Below are 14,261 nucleotides of genomic sequence, written 5' to 3' on the forward strand. Positions count from 1 at the left end.
TGGGGTTTTCGGTAGGAGGCTGTTATGACTCTGTCAGGACCTTGTCTGTGACATTCATACCCCCAGCAAAATGCACAGCATCTGGTCTTTAGGAAGTCCAGTAAAAATGGGGGCTCTGCTCAATTCTTATAAACTGGCTTTTTAAAAAAGATGCTATTTATTTATTTGACAGAGAGAGACACACACAATGAGAGAGGGAATACAAGCAGGGGGAGTGGGAGAGGGAGAAGCAGGCTTCCCGCCAAGCAGGGAGCCCCATGTGGGGCTCCACCCCAGGACCCCGGGATCATGACCTGAGCTGAAGGCAGACGCTTAACGACTGAGCCACCCAGGCGCCCCTAGACTGGCTTTTAATAAAGGAATTTGAATTCCAATGGAATAGATATCTGGGGAAGAAATGATCTAAAACAATCTCAACAATCAGACTCTAGTAACCTTCTAAATTTTGGTTCTCATCGCTTTTTTTTTTTTTTTCATCAACTTTATTGTTATCCTGAGGCATCGTAATTTGTGTATTGCCACAGGAACACATTTTAAGTGTCCAGCCATAAATTCTGACAAATGTATACCCCCATGGAACCCTGGCTCTCATTGGCATCTAGAACATTTCAATCAGCCCTGAGAGTTCCTTCACGTTCCATTTTGGTCAGCCCCCCAATCCCACACTGCAGGCAATCTAATACGTTGGTTTTGAACCAGCACTTTTCCTGCTTTCGTTAATGCCTATTCATCAGTGCCAGAAATCCCACAAGTATATTTAGTTTTCACAGTCTTTATGGCCCAGGCTTGGTGACTAAGGCACACTCTTATTTAAGCTAGAAGGATTATCCCTTGAAGAAAAATGATAAACAAAGCTTTGGTTCTTGAGTACGTCATTGCATTCTTTTTTGATGGGCTTATCCTTAAAAGACAGTAGTTACTTCTGAGAGGGGCAAGGGTTCTGTCTTTCTCACAGCAGACATTGGACATGACCCTTGCATTTCATCAGGTTTTGCCAAGTGCCACCTGTTTGACTAGCCTGGGTACAGCTCTGAGGGGAAAGGGAGCCCAAAGGACACCATCTCTAAACCTAGTAGTTTAACAATTGATGAGGAATTATTAAAACGAGAGGGTTTATGGTGTGCCTGGGTGGCTCAGTGGGTTAAAGCCTCTGCCTTCAGCTCAGGTCATGATCCCAGGGTCCTGCAATCGAGCCCCGAATCGGGCTCTCTGCTTGGCAGGGAGCCTGCTTCCTCCTGCCTCTCTGCCTACTTGTGATCTTTTTTGTCTGTCAAATAAATAAATAAAATCTTTAAAAAAAGTAAAATAAACTAGAGGGTTTAGAGTTTCCTGCATGCCTTCTCTCAGTGTCCTTCTCCCCTCTGAATTGGAATGGCAGGTTCTTTTCATTCTGCCTTGGAGACATCTCTTGATGGTCTGTGGCCAGGTCTCACTGCCAGGTGACGCTCCTCTCTAGTCTCACTTAGACAGTAGTACAGTCTACTTAGACTGTAGACTCCTGATGGCATCATTCCTGATGGCAAACTATCTCAGAGGCTTTCCCCTCGTGGCCAAACTTAACCAGAGGTCAGTTCTTAAAACTCTCCATTCAGTTTTGCCTCAGCTGCTCAAGATAGTCACTGACTGCTCACTTCCTCTTTTTTCTTCTTTTTTAAAAATTTACAGAATTTATTTACTTATTTGAGAGAGAAAGAGAGATTGTGAAGGAGAGCACAAGCAGGGAGGAGAGGGAGAAGCAGGCTCCCCACTGAGCAGGGAGCCCGATGCAGGGCTCAATTACAGGGTTCCGGGATCATGATCTGAGCCAAAGGCAGATGCTTAACCGACTAAGACACCCAGGCTCCCTGACTGCTCACTTCTTATAGTCAGAGGTAGAGATGTTTGAGGACGGCTTTCCAATCCTCTGCCCTCCAGCCCCAGCCCACCCTTTGAGTGTTACCTCTTGCCCCTTCCACTGTGTGCTGCCTCCCCTGGCTACCCCTGAAGACTCCATGCACACTTACCTTTCCAGGCCTCTGCTCATGCTTGTCCTTTTACTCAGAACACTCTCTTCCCCTCCTTCTCTTATCAACATTCTGCATACTCTCTGTAAGGTTTCCTCTGGAGAGCTTCCTTTAGTTCCCCAGTTACTTCTTTCTCTGTGCTCCCTTAACAGGATTTTTACAGTATCATCAGTTATGTCCTCTCTCCCACTTGATTAATGTAGCTTTTAGGCAAAGGGACTGTGTCTTGTGATTTCTGTATCTCAGTGCTGAGTCTAGGGCCCCGCACACAGTCAGAAAGCAAGGAACGCTGAATTACAGAAGGAGCAACTGGGGGACCAAAGCAGGAGTATGAGCTAACACAGCACAGGGAGGTGGGAAGCACACGGCACACACTGGGAAGTGTGTGTGTTAAAGAACAGAAGAGTCCCAAACGGCTGCATCAGAGAGAAGTCGCAAAGATTTTTGGTATTAAAAATGTACTGGGTGGCTCAGCTGATTAAGCGTCCAACTCTTGGATCTGAGGGTCGTGAGACTGAGCCCTGCGTCAGGCTCCACACTCAGTGGGGAGTTGAGTCAGCTTGAGGTTCTCTGTCTCTCTTTCTCTCTCTCCCTCTGCCCCTCCCTTGTACTTGCTCACGTGCACACACACACACCCTCTCTCTCTAAAATAAATAAATAAATAAAATCTTTAAAGATGTACATAAAACGTTCACAGATATATACAGAAACTATTGCCAAATGGATATTTGCATTTGTGAATAAAATTGGCAACTACCCAATTGTCCAAGAATGAGGACTCGCTGAATAAGTTACAGTACATTCATATCACAGAATACTACATACACAATCACAAAAAAGTGTGAAAGAATATAGAGCGACACAGAACTATGTTTCTGAGCCAGTGAAAAGAGGAGGTTACAAAAAAAATATCTAGTTTTTGGGTCCATTTTTGTAAAGAAAAAATGTGGAAGAGACTTCACCCAAACAGCAACAGTGGTTAGAATTGACTTGTTTTTCCTTTTGCCTATCTTTCTAGGTTTTATAGTGGACACAGATCATGTTTCTAGCGAGTAAAAGGACTATTATAAAAATCATGTATGGAAAATTTATTACCAATTTTGGAAAGCAGTCAAATTTCGGAGTTATTTTCCAGGCCAGTTCAGTTCTCTACATACGTCATTTGAAGTACTTGTAGAAAAGGATACCTATATATTGTGTAAGCATTCTTTTCTGGGTATTTTCATTCCTCATTTTTTTTCTTGTGCTCCTAAATACACTGACTTTACTTAGAAAATGTTTTTTGGTCAAGGTTTCATTATTGAGTTATTTCAAGTGATACACTGTTTTGAACTATTTTGTATCCTTAAATTAAGTAGTAGAAAATGGTTACCCTCAAATCTCCTTTGTTTGTGGAAGGCAAGTAAAATCCCATTACAGCAAAAGAGCTCAAACTGACCACTTTTTTATATCTTTAAAATAGGCATTCAGATGATAGAAAATAAAAGAAAGTTGCCATTAAGAGGTCCATAGAATTGCAGTTACTTTTCAAGTTAGACTTTAAATAGACTCTCTTGATTATTTCCGTTTTAAGTGCCTTTTACAAGTTTTTCATTGGGTGATGACTGACACTGGAGCATTCCCCCAGGCGAGATACCAACTCTGGGGTCAGGAATCTCCAAAATCGTCAAAAAGGACAGAAGGCAGCCCCAGTCAGGGTTGGAGAGATCCTGACGATACCACAGACTTCCTGGGGACTCTCCAGTTGGGCTGGTACCAGCTCTGCTGGGCAGCACTGGCAACATGATTGTGAGGTTCCATGAAAGATAAAAATGCAAGGCCCCTTGTTTTAAAAAAAGTTGTAAAGTTCAGCATAGCCCCAGCAGAGTGATAAACCAACATGGTGTCCTTCTAAGTAAAGGGCCTATACACCTGCAAAGACTGCAGTCCCACATAGCCAGCTCCGCTGGTGAGTGACACTACCTTCCATGATACCTCAAAAGCTGCAATTCATCTAGACATAAACCCTCTCAACCATCTATGGCTTGGCACTTTCCTAAGCCCAGGAGAGTCAAGTGTGGGTAAATGAATTCATCAAAGTACTTGAAACTCTGACTTTATTCGTGCATAGAACGTCTATGTTCTATGCAATAATACTAAAAATGTTTCCAAAGAGGGTCGTTATGTATGACCACCGGATCAATCATTCATCTCTCCAATAAATCACTTCCATCCAATAAATCCTCACAGAACTCCTGCCTCAGGGTAGACACTAGGAGTGCACAGAAGAATCAGAGCCCCTCAATGTCTCCCATCTGTCAGGAGACAATCATGAATCTAGTTGATTGTTGGAGAGGGACGGCCAATAGACATTTCCCAAGGAAGAAAACAATTCAGTTGAGTCATGAAGGAAAGATAGGAGTTGTCAGGAGTACCAAAGTGGAAAAGTGTCGAGAAGAAGGGGCATTTCGGTGACGCACACACACACGTGAAGTCAAGAATGATGATACTGGGTGCTCGCAGAAGGGCAAAGTGCTCAGTACTGTTAAATGGGAAGTTTAGAAGGGCAGAAGCTAAAGCTGTCTATTTTCAGAACCACTAGCAAATTACCATAGCTATGATAAACAGAGCTAGAGTAAATGGAAAGCTGGGAATAAGTGAATGAATGAATTAGCTGAGAGAGAAGGAAGACTGGAGGAGTGGGATGAAGAGGCTGTCAGAGTGGGGAGCCTTTTGTAATCTGTGAGAAGTTATTTAAGGAGCTCCCCACAGGTGACAGACAACATCATGGGGCCTGTCAAGGAGGCTTCACAGGTGAAATGATAGTGAGTATGCTGATGCAAGGCTGATGAGCACACTCCACTGAGCCTCAAGATACCCTGAAGAGGCAGGAAAAGTGGGGGTGTAGAGGGTCCGTGGTGTCTGCACAAAATGCCCAGAAGTAGGTGGAAATTCCCCAGGACACCAGCACTCCTGTAAATCCATACTCTGAATCCCTGCATGCTGGATCAGAATTGACCCACGGAGGAGCTCAGAAGCTGTTACCCAACCTCATGGCACCCAGGAGTGAAGTCCTGTGTGAATGGGTGAGTAAGTGGCAATGAATCACTACCATCAACGGTAGAAATCCGAATTCCCTGACTATAGGGAGTGGTGCTAAAGCCCTTCATTAATATATTCCTTTCTGGAAGGAATTAGCTATCTCATTGGTTTAGATTCCCTGTTTGAAAGAAATTGGATTTTACTTTATTTTGTTATTTATTCTTTTTTTTTTTTTTTTTTTAAAGAGAGAGCATGCCTGCAAGTGGGGGTGGGTAGAGGGGCAGAGGGAGAAGGAGAGAGGGAGGGTCTCAAGCAGGCTCCAAGCAGGCTCCATGCACAGGCTCCTGACACAGGGCTCGATCTGATTTCATGTTCCCATGACCCTGAGCTGAAATCAAGAGTTGGATGCTTAACTGACTGAGCCATCCAGGCACCCCTGGAAGAAACAGGATTTTTAAAAAACATAATAATGATAACAACTTATATGTGACAAAGGCAAAGTCTTCTAAACCAGGAATGCATCACAGTCAAAAAGAGGAAGAAAAGCGCTTACCGAGCCCTCTCTCAGACTTTCTGAATCAGATTTTGGAGATGGAGCACTCAGCTGTTTGTGTTTATTTTTGGCTGTTTATTTTTAGAAACTCCCAAAGGGATTCTAATGCACAGTCAGGGCTGTAACATGTTTGTCTGATTCTTGTGTGTTATTTTTCTTCTGGCATTGGATCCTGGAATTTGGGAGGGAGTAGTTTTTGTAGAGCTCTAATCAACTGAAGGGATCCTAATTTCTTAGGCATTGAGGGTCATTTCATGGTCCCAAATTAAGCCTCGTGTGACAGAAAGCACTCACATTCTTCCCAAAGGAGATGGAGAGATTAATTTCCAGCATCTGAGGCTTCCTCCACAAGGGAGTTGAGGCTCTGTGAGTGGCAGAAGGAACCCATATATGCACTCGACATGAATTAGAAGTTACGTTGGAATGTCTCAAGTGGTTCACCCAACAACTTGGCAGTTCAGCAGACAGGTATGGGGTATGTATTGGGTGGCTGGTCCATGGCAGGGCTGGTGACACAGAAGGCAGTGTCCCAGCCCTCCAAGAGCTCATGGTCTGGTGGGAAAACAAGGAATTCGTATCTCCCATTTTTTCAGGGAGGAAGTGGGGTTCAAAAGGGCCGGGGAGCTTATTTAAGGTGAGACAGTTAGTAGAGGCTGGAACTGGAATATTTCATCCGGTCTCCTCCCAAAGCCACTGTAGGATGTTGCTTCCCAAAGTGACAGGCAAATGTGACAAGGAGGAGATAGGATGCCACAGTCCACAATCGAGCCACAGAGACTGCAGAAGGTATCCTGATGCTGGTGGGAGCTCAAGAATTCAGGGCTTTATGGGGCCATGGAAACCTTTGCTTAGGACCACCCTCTGTAGACCAGATGGCTTAAGAGGAGTACCTAAACTTTTTGAACCTCAGTTTCTCCATCTGAGGTGAGACTATAAGTGGCTCTTTGGCCATAATAAGATTACATGTGTCAGCATTTGGGACTCTCTGGAGACAGGCTTTAAGCATAACATTATATTTTTTGATATCCCCAAGAGACAAAGGGTTTCAGCCACAACATGGTCCAGAAATGGCTTATGTCTCCAAGTCTTTAGGGGGATTATTTAATTTTTATGAAAATTTTAATAGTCCTTCAGCCACTTTCAAAGATTTAATACTTTAGAGAATAACAGCGCTTTGGGGAAGAAAAAAAAAAACACATTAAATCACTGACCTATGCAGCTTAGAGGTAACAAGCTCTAAGGCATTAGGAAAGACATAGAGAAATGGTATTTAAGAGCATACAGGCTGAATCAGAATTGAATTCCTCTTGAGTCATCTGATAGAAATTACCAGAATACAGAAAAAAGCCTTGGACTGAGATGTCAGGATACCCTCCTTTTAGATCCCTTTCTGCCACTAAGAAAGTCATCTTGGATACGTCTCTTTATCTAGGGGTCTCAGTTTCTTCCTAGGGATTAGAAAGGTTTTGAATGAATTTTGTTTCAGGGCCTTTCCCAGTGTAATATCTCAAGATCTGCTAGGGTCTGATGCCTACGGCCCCAGAGAAAATCCAGGAAACCATGAGAACAGCGACAAGGAGCAGCCAATTCTGTGGTATCACCATTCACCATGCCACACCAAAGCAACAAGTTCTCAGCTTGGCTGAACCACTCTTCCCTGAGGGAGGGCCCTGTTTTTATTGCCACTGTCCTGCACGACAGTTCTTCCTCCCAGAGTGGAGCCTGTGGGAGGGTAATGGCAATGGCAAGGGATTCTTAAGAATATGTGGACAGAATTCAGAAGGCCCATACACTTGCATTAAAGTGCTCATTCTTTATTGCTCCATGTCAAATTACCTCACAACTTAGCATGAAACAACAAATATTTAGTATCTTACAAGTTCTGTGGGGGCAGGGATCCAGGCATGGCTTAGCTGGCTGGCTATGCTCAAGGTTTCTCATTTCCCTGTTGAGTGGGGCTGCACCTTCATCCGAAGGCTCAAATGGAGGTAGGGGTCCACTTTCAAACTCCCTCATCTAGTTGCCAATAGGGATTCAGTCTTTTGTCATGTGGGCTTTTCACAGATCTGCCTCAATATCATAGCTCTCTTCCCCAAGGTGAGTCATTCAAAGGAGAGAGAGAGAGTGCTATGCACAGAATTGTATCTCCCTAAAATCCATATGTTAATGTCCTAATCCTGATGTGACTGTATCTGGAGATGGGGCTTTTAAGAGATATTAAGTTAAATGAGGTCATAAGGTTGGGGTCCTGATTTAATAAGATTCGTGGTCTATAAGAAGCGGAAGACAGAGAGAGCTCTTTCTTTCTCTACTGCACACACCAAGGAAAGAACATGTGAACCTAAGGATGCAGTGAGGTCCTTATAGATTGATGTGAATGACACTCCCTTGAGTTTGTCCCATGAAGATGTAGGAATCTGCTAGCCCAGAGCTCTCAGCGTGCTTTTCTGTCATAGTTCCAGCACCTACTCCACAATACTTTGCTGAGAACTTATCTCCTTTCTTGACTTTTCTTCCCAAATTGCATTTCATGGCTCTCAGTAAGTGGCACATACACAAGGCTAGGATGAGTCAGAAGAGAGAAAAAAACAATGGGAGAGATCCACGTAATGTGGTTTGGCTAGAAAGATCTCTGTTTAAAAACCCTCATGGGTTATTTTTATGAACATTACTTGATAAATAATCTCTGCTCCTTCATAAGGAGCAAATAATAATGCTCCAAGATACGGGGCCAGCCATTCAGTTCCTTTGACAAGATTGGTGCTTAGGAAAACCAAATTCATTCTGGTATCTGCTCCATGAGAGCACAGCACAGGAGCCATGATATCAACTCCCTCATTAAATACTCAGAAAATGAACCCCCAACATGGACAACAAGTTTACATTATTATAGTGAATGATGAAATTAAGAATTCTGAGGGCTGTGGCAATACAAACATTTGGGTCAAAATAGGAAAGTTCTGCCACAAGATCATCCTTTTTTCTGTCTCTTTCCTGTACTCTGTTAATATGAGGACCTAACCATTCACTTTAGAGGGAAAGGCATCATTCCGGAAGACTCTGAGAGAGACTTTCTGTATATTCTGTTAATTCATTCCTTAATGTAATGCACCACCTACACAGCCCTCACTGGGAGAGGCATTTCTTCTCATTTCTTGGTGAATTCCTCTCACTTTTCTTTAAGCCCTTGAAGCAAATTCCCTGCTGGTTTTAATTATTATGTGTCATGGTGTGAACCTCTTTGGGTTTATCTTGCTGGGGCTTTTTGTGCCTCCTGGACCTGGATGTCTGTTTCCTTCCCTGGGTTAGTGAAGTTGTTAGCTATTATTTTTTCAAATCAGTTTTCTAGCGCTTTCTCTGTCTCTTCTCCTTCTGAGTCCCCTATAATGCAAATGTTATATGCAACATGCTTGATATTGTCCCAGAGGTCACTTAAACTACCCTCATTCTTTAAAATTCTTTGTTTTTGGCTCTTTAGTTTGGGTGCTTTCTGTTACCCTGTCTTGTAGCTCACCAATTCATTCCTTTGCATCATCTAATCTGCTGCTGATTCCCTCTATTTTTCATTTCAGTTACTGTATTTTTCAACTGTGACTGTTTCTCTTTTATATTTTCTATTTCTTTGTTAAAGTTCTCACTCTGTTCTTCCCACTCTTCAGTCCAGTGAGGATCTTTTTGACCATTACTTTGAACTCCTTATCAGGTAGATTGCTTATTTCTGGTTCTTTTAATTCTAGGTTTTAAAAATTTTTTCATTTGGAACATATTCCCTGCCATGTCATTTGTCTGGCTCTCAGTGTTCCTTCTCTTCTCTTCTCTCTCTCTCTCTCTTTTTGTTTTAAGATTTATTTGAGAGAGAGAAAGAGCATGAGCAAGGAGGGTGGAGGCAGAGAGAGAGAGGGAGAAGTAAACTCCCTGCTAAGCAGGGAGCTTGATGTGGGGCTTGATCCCAGGACCCCAAGATCATGACCCGAGCAGAAGGCAGATGATTAACCAACTGAGCCATCCAGGCACCCCTCTCTGTGTTTGTTTTTGTGTTAGGTGGATCAGCTGTGTCTCCCAGTTTTGAAGAAGTGGCCTTATGTAGGGGGCCCCTGCTGGTGTCCAGGATCAGGTACTACAGGGGTGTCGCCTTTGTGGACTGTGTGGCCGGGCTGTGACAGCTGTGGGTACACTGGTGTGGCTAGCTGAGAGGTCCAGCCATGGCCTCTGCTGGTGTGCTGGTGGGCGGGGCTGCTCCCCTACCACCCCTCCCCCTTTTCTCCTATGCCACGAGAGTCACTTTGGGTGATGGCCATGCTCCTACTTTTTAAATCCCAAAGCTACTACTCTAATTTTGGCCCTTGTGGTCTTTTTCAATACCCTCCTGGGAGCTTAACTCACCTTCATTTTAGAGGCTTCTGTCAGATTAGCATTTCCCAAACCTAGAATTGATGAGTTCTTTTCTCAGAAGTACTCAGTGGCTCTTTTCCACTGATTGGTTTAAGTACATAATCCTGGCCTGTTTGAACCACCACAGTTAGGCCCAGATGACTTTTCTCATCTCATTTACTTCTTTCCATCTCGGTTAACATGATACTCTCCCAATTATTGAGTTGGGTCCACATGTTCCAACTTCACAAGCTTATCCTCAAGGTTCCTGTCTTCCTAATGCCTTCCTACCCCTGCCTGTTGAAATCTTATTCACTCTGGGAGCTCTGCCTTTCGTTAAAGGTATGTGTGCTCCTGATTCATGTTCTTCATTCCTGCATATGACCTGAGGCCTGGCACTGCATATTCCTCATCTTGGAGAATCTTGCGTTTCCTTCTGTAGTGTCTTCTGCATAGCTACTCACTAAATTTCTGTTAAATTAAATGGAAAATAATTGTAATGTGTGTTATGAGTCCTCAAGTTTCTCTGAAATCCCTGAAAGATGTTCTAAACCTTGCAGGAAATAGTTGGTAAGAAAGAAGTAAGTGAGTTGCTTATTAGAACATTTCTTTGTTTTATCTCCCCGGTCCATAAGAGGAAAAATATGTCTTCTTGCATCTCAAATATGTTGGAAATTGTCCTCTCCATAAATCATGAGCTATAGCATATTTTGCAGAGCATGTTTACATTTTATTTTCATATAACTTTGCCTAAAATGGTCACAGACTTTAGCTCTGATATTCATCACTGCATGTTTCCTTTGCTAGCTTAGAAAACTCTCAAAATTAGGAAGCTGGACACAAATCCTATCTATATGAGATAGACTAAATAGTGAGATATTAACCCCAAAGAGGTAGTACAACAAAAGGTCCCCTAATCTTTACTCAAAGGATCACATTTTTAAGCATGTTAGGTCATAAAGTCATGCCATTAGTTTATGGGATTGAGGATATTTCCGTTCCACAGGAAGACTAAGGCTTTGATGTTAAAATCTAGACAGTTGCCATACTATTTCTTAGAGCTCATAAAATGGGTGTTGAATTTATCTTGCCCTCCTCTGTTTTGATTTTGTTCCTAACGTAGGCAATTATTCTAACATTAGTCTGGTTGTATTATGAATAATGAATTCAGCATAGGAAAGAGGTGTTTGGCTAAAAGTAATAATATTTTTTCAAATTAGAAAATCAGGCTATGAAAGTTTAGCAAGTCTATATAAGAGCTTTGAATTCATGAAGTTATAGAATCAGATTTCAGAGGAATATACCCTTGTCTTTTCTCTGTAATTTACAGTGACTTAGTATATGCTGTAGCTAAATGGTGATGAAGTAATTTATAACTTCAGGTAAAAGAATGAACAAAAGAAGTTTCATGAACCAAAGAGTCCCATCATCTACACAGATGGAGCCAATGTTCTTTCCTCGGACCAAAAACCAATTAGAGCAAATCTCAAGGGAATGGGCAACTGGGATGGATCTTTGTTTCATGAAAAAAGCCAATCTCAGAAAATGATAAACTGTATAATTCCTTTTAAATAATGTTTTTGAAATAATAAGATTATATGTATGGAGATTAGTGGTTGCTGGGGGGTTAGAGATTGGGAAGAAAGCACCAGGAGGAGGTTGGTGTGGTGATCAAGGGGTGACAGGGGGGAACCCTGTGATGGTGGTTACATGAAGCCACACAAGTGATAAAATTGTATAGAACTACACACTCACACACACACACGCACACACCAAATCAGGTAGTATACTACATTACACAAGATGTCCTCAATGGGGGAAAGTGCTGGGTGAAAGGTACATGTGACTTTCTGTACATTTTTTTTTTTTTTGGACAATGACCTGTGAACCTCTTACAATTTCAAAATAAAGGTTTTTTTTAAATCAGCAATTTTCTTGTCCCAAAGAGGCCCAGACGGTAAGGAAGTAACATAAAATAATTTATAATTAATTAATTAATTAATAATTAATTATAAGTAATGTTAATAATTAACATTAATCGAAGTGGCTGGAAATAGAGTGGGTGAGTGACGGCCCCTCCTTCTCCTATAGCTCCTGCCACTGTGGAGCTGTGTACCTGAAGTCTTCTGAGGGCTGTTGCTGTTTTGATAATATGCCAGAAACTGGAATTTTGAATAAAAATCTCGTGACGTTGATTGACAATGGAGTCAAACTTTTTAGAACACTATTAAGCCAAACTAAAGACACGAGAGGGCTGGATTCAGTCTCATGATGAATGTGCAAACTCAGCTTCGGCTCAGAGGTTCAACTTTGCCCCGAGATGAACTGTCCACTGGATGAGCTGGTGATCTCAGTACGCAGCTCAGGCTCCTCTGTGGTCCGTCATGACAGATGAGAAAGGAAGTGTTCTGATTGGGCTGCTAAAGAAAATGGCCGAGGCCACACCAGTCACTGATACCCAGGGACTCAGAGGAGATTGGCTTGATGAGAGCTGAGACTGATGCCTCCGTTGTTGGAATCCCCCTGCAAGCTCTGGCCAGGACCGGCACACCCACTTCCTCAGCCTGGTGCCCGAGACATGGTCAGGTGCCTAGTCTGCATTTTCATGTGTTCATTTGTTCATCTTAGCTGTCTCAGTTTTTTTATTTTTTTATAGCTCAATGAGTTGTACGAAAACTGAGAAATAGAAACCAGGTTGCTATGCTAGAATTTTTCTGAGACAGACACAACGGCTGGGGAAAGTTTATCATATGAGCAGCGCTCACAACCTCAGGGTCTACCTGAAGAGCTGAACGTGAGCCTTTGGCTAATGAGTGCAAATGAACAAAGGCAGGTGCTGATGAGATCATTATTCTGGTTTTGGTCCTTTCAAGGCTTTATCATCTCTTCCCAGCTAAAGGCCGAGAGTCTAGTCATCCCTTCTGCCCCAACTCCCAACCTGGATGGCTGACTCAGAAGAAGTAAAAAGGAGGATGGAGCTAACTGTATGTTCTTCACTACAAGCCATATCTGGGAGCCCATAACATCCCCCACTGTCCACTGGTCATGCTACTCTCTGCACTAATCAGGCTCCTTCTGTCTTCAATCTCTGGGAGACAGAGCTGACCCAACTCCTTCATGAAGGAAATGAGTAGAAAAATTTCAATTTTTAAAAATTAGGATTTTAATATAACTTAATTGAAAAAATCAATCTTAACATTTCATCTATGGCTCAACTACACATTCTCAAATTTAAATTATTAAAAGATTTATTTGCATAATTTCCATTTATGTTTTCCCCCCAGAAGTCTCCTCCTACAAGTCCAGAGAATGTTTTCTAATGTTCCTTTAAAAAAGAGTATTTGTACAAGACCGCGGTGGAGCAAGGTGAGGGACATGCATGAACCTGGGTGCTTGGGGCCTTGTTTTGGGAGGAACTTGAAATACAGTTACAAAGAGAAAGAAAAGAGTATCTGTAGGTACTCCATAATTATAAATCACAAACGAGTCTTTTACTGCTCACCATTTTTTACCAAGCTTAACATAATATGCAGACTTTTAAAGGGTCGGTTCTTAGCCTGGAAAATTATGTTAATGAGATAAGAGCAATAATTTGAAGCAGCCACTAATTTCTTAAAGGGGAAATATGCAGAGACCCCGGGTTCTGTGCTTGTTTTCAACTAATTATTATGTATTTACTTTTCCATTAGTCCAATAATTTTCCTTTCAATTCAGAATTAAGTAATAAGACACTGAATTCTAGAAAGGCCTGTTTAGCATAGCAGACACACCCCATCATTCTCTTGTCCTCTGATTTACAGCTCTTAAAATGCACACGCAAGAGGCTCTCTATATGCCCTCTTTTGTATTTATACTCCATCATGCAGTCACCTCGATAACTTATGCATTCTCCAAAGGACTACCTAGCAATTAACTCCAGTCTTCTCTAACTCACCATCTCATTATGCAAAGTGGATTTGAAACACAAACTTTATTAGCAACTTTCATTTCAAATTCCTTCTTACTTCCACCACCCTCGCTCTGCCTAGTAACGTCAGGATCTACGTGACCAAAAGACTATTGGAAAGCGGCAGTTAAAAAAAAACTGACATTGGACCAGCAGCCCATTTAGTAATTGTTCTTTGCACTATGGGGCTCTACCATAAATCGAGATTGTCATATGTCAGCTGAAGCATGTGATGCAATTCTTTATAGAAATGGAAATGAATTCTCCTGGCCACACGACACAGCATTTTAACTGTGTTCAGGAGGAATGGGCAAATAAGAAAGCTATTATTTTTATTCTAAAGGTTAAAAAAGCAAACAAAGGGGCG

General features: G+C 42.2%; 1 protein-coding gene across 2 annotated transcripts in view; it reads right to left on the reverse strand.

The window, feature by feature from the left end:
- Nucleotides 1-14,261, reverse strand: part of FAT3 (FAT atypical cadherin 3) — a 672,146-nt gene that overhangs the window by 67,347 nt on the left and 590,538 nt on the right. The window lies entirely within an intron of this gene.

This window comes from Lutra lutra, chromosome 10 (genome assembly GCF_902655055.1).
Source record: "Lutra lutra chromosome 10, mLutLut1.2, whole genome shotgun sequence".
Lineage (NCBI taxonomy): Eukaryota > Metazoa > Chordata > Mammalia > Carnivora > Mustelidae > Lutra > Lutra lutra.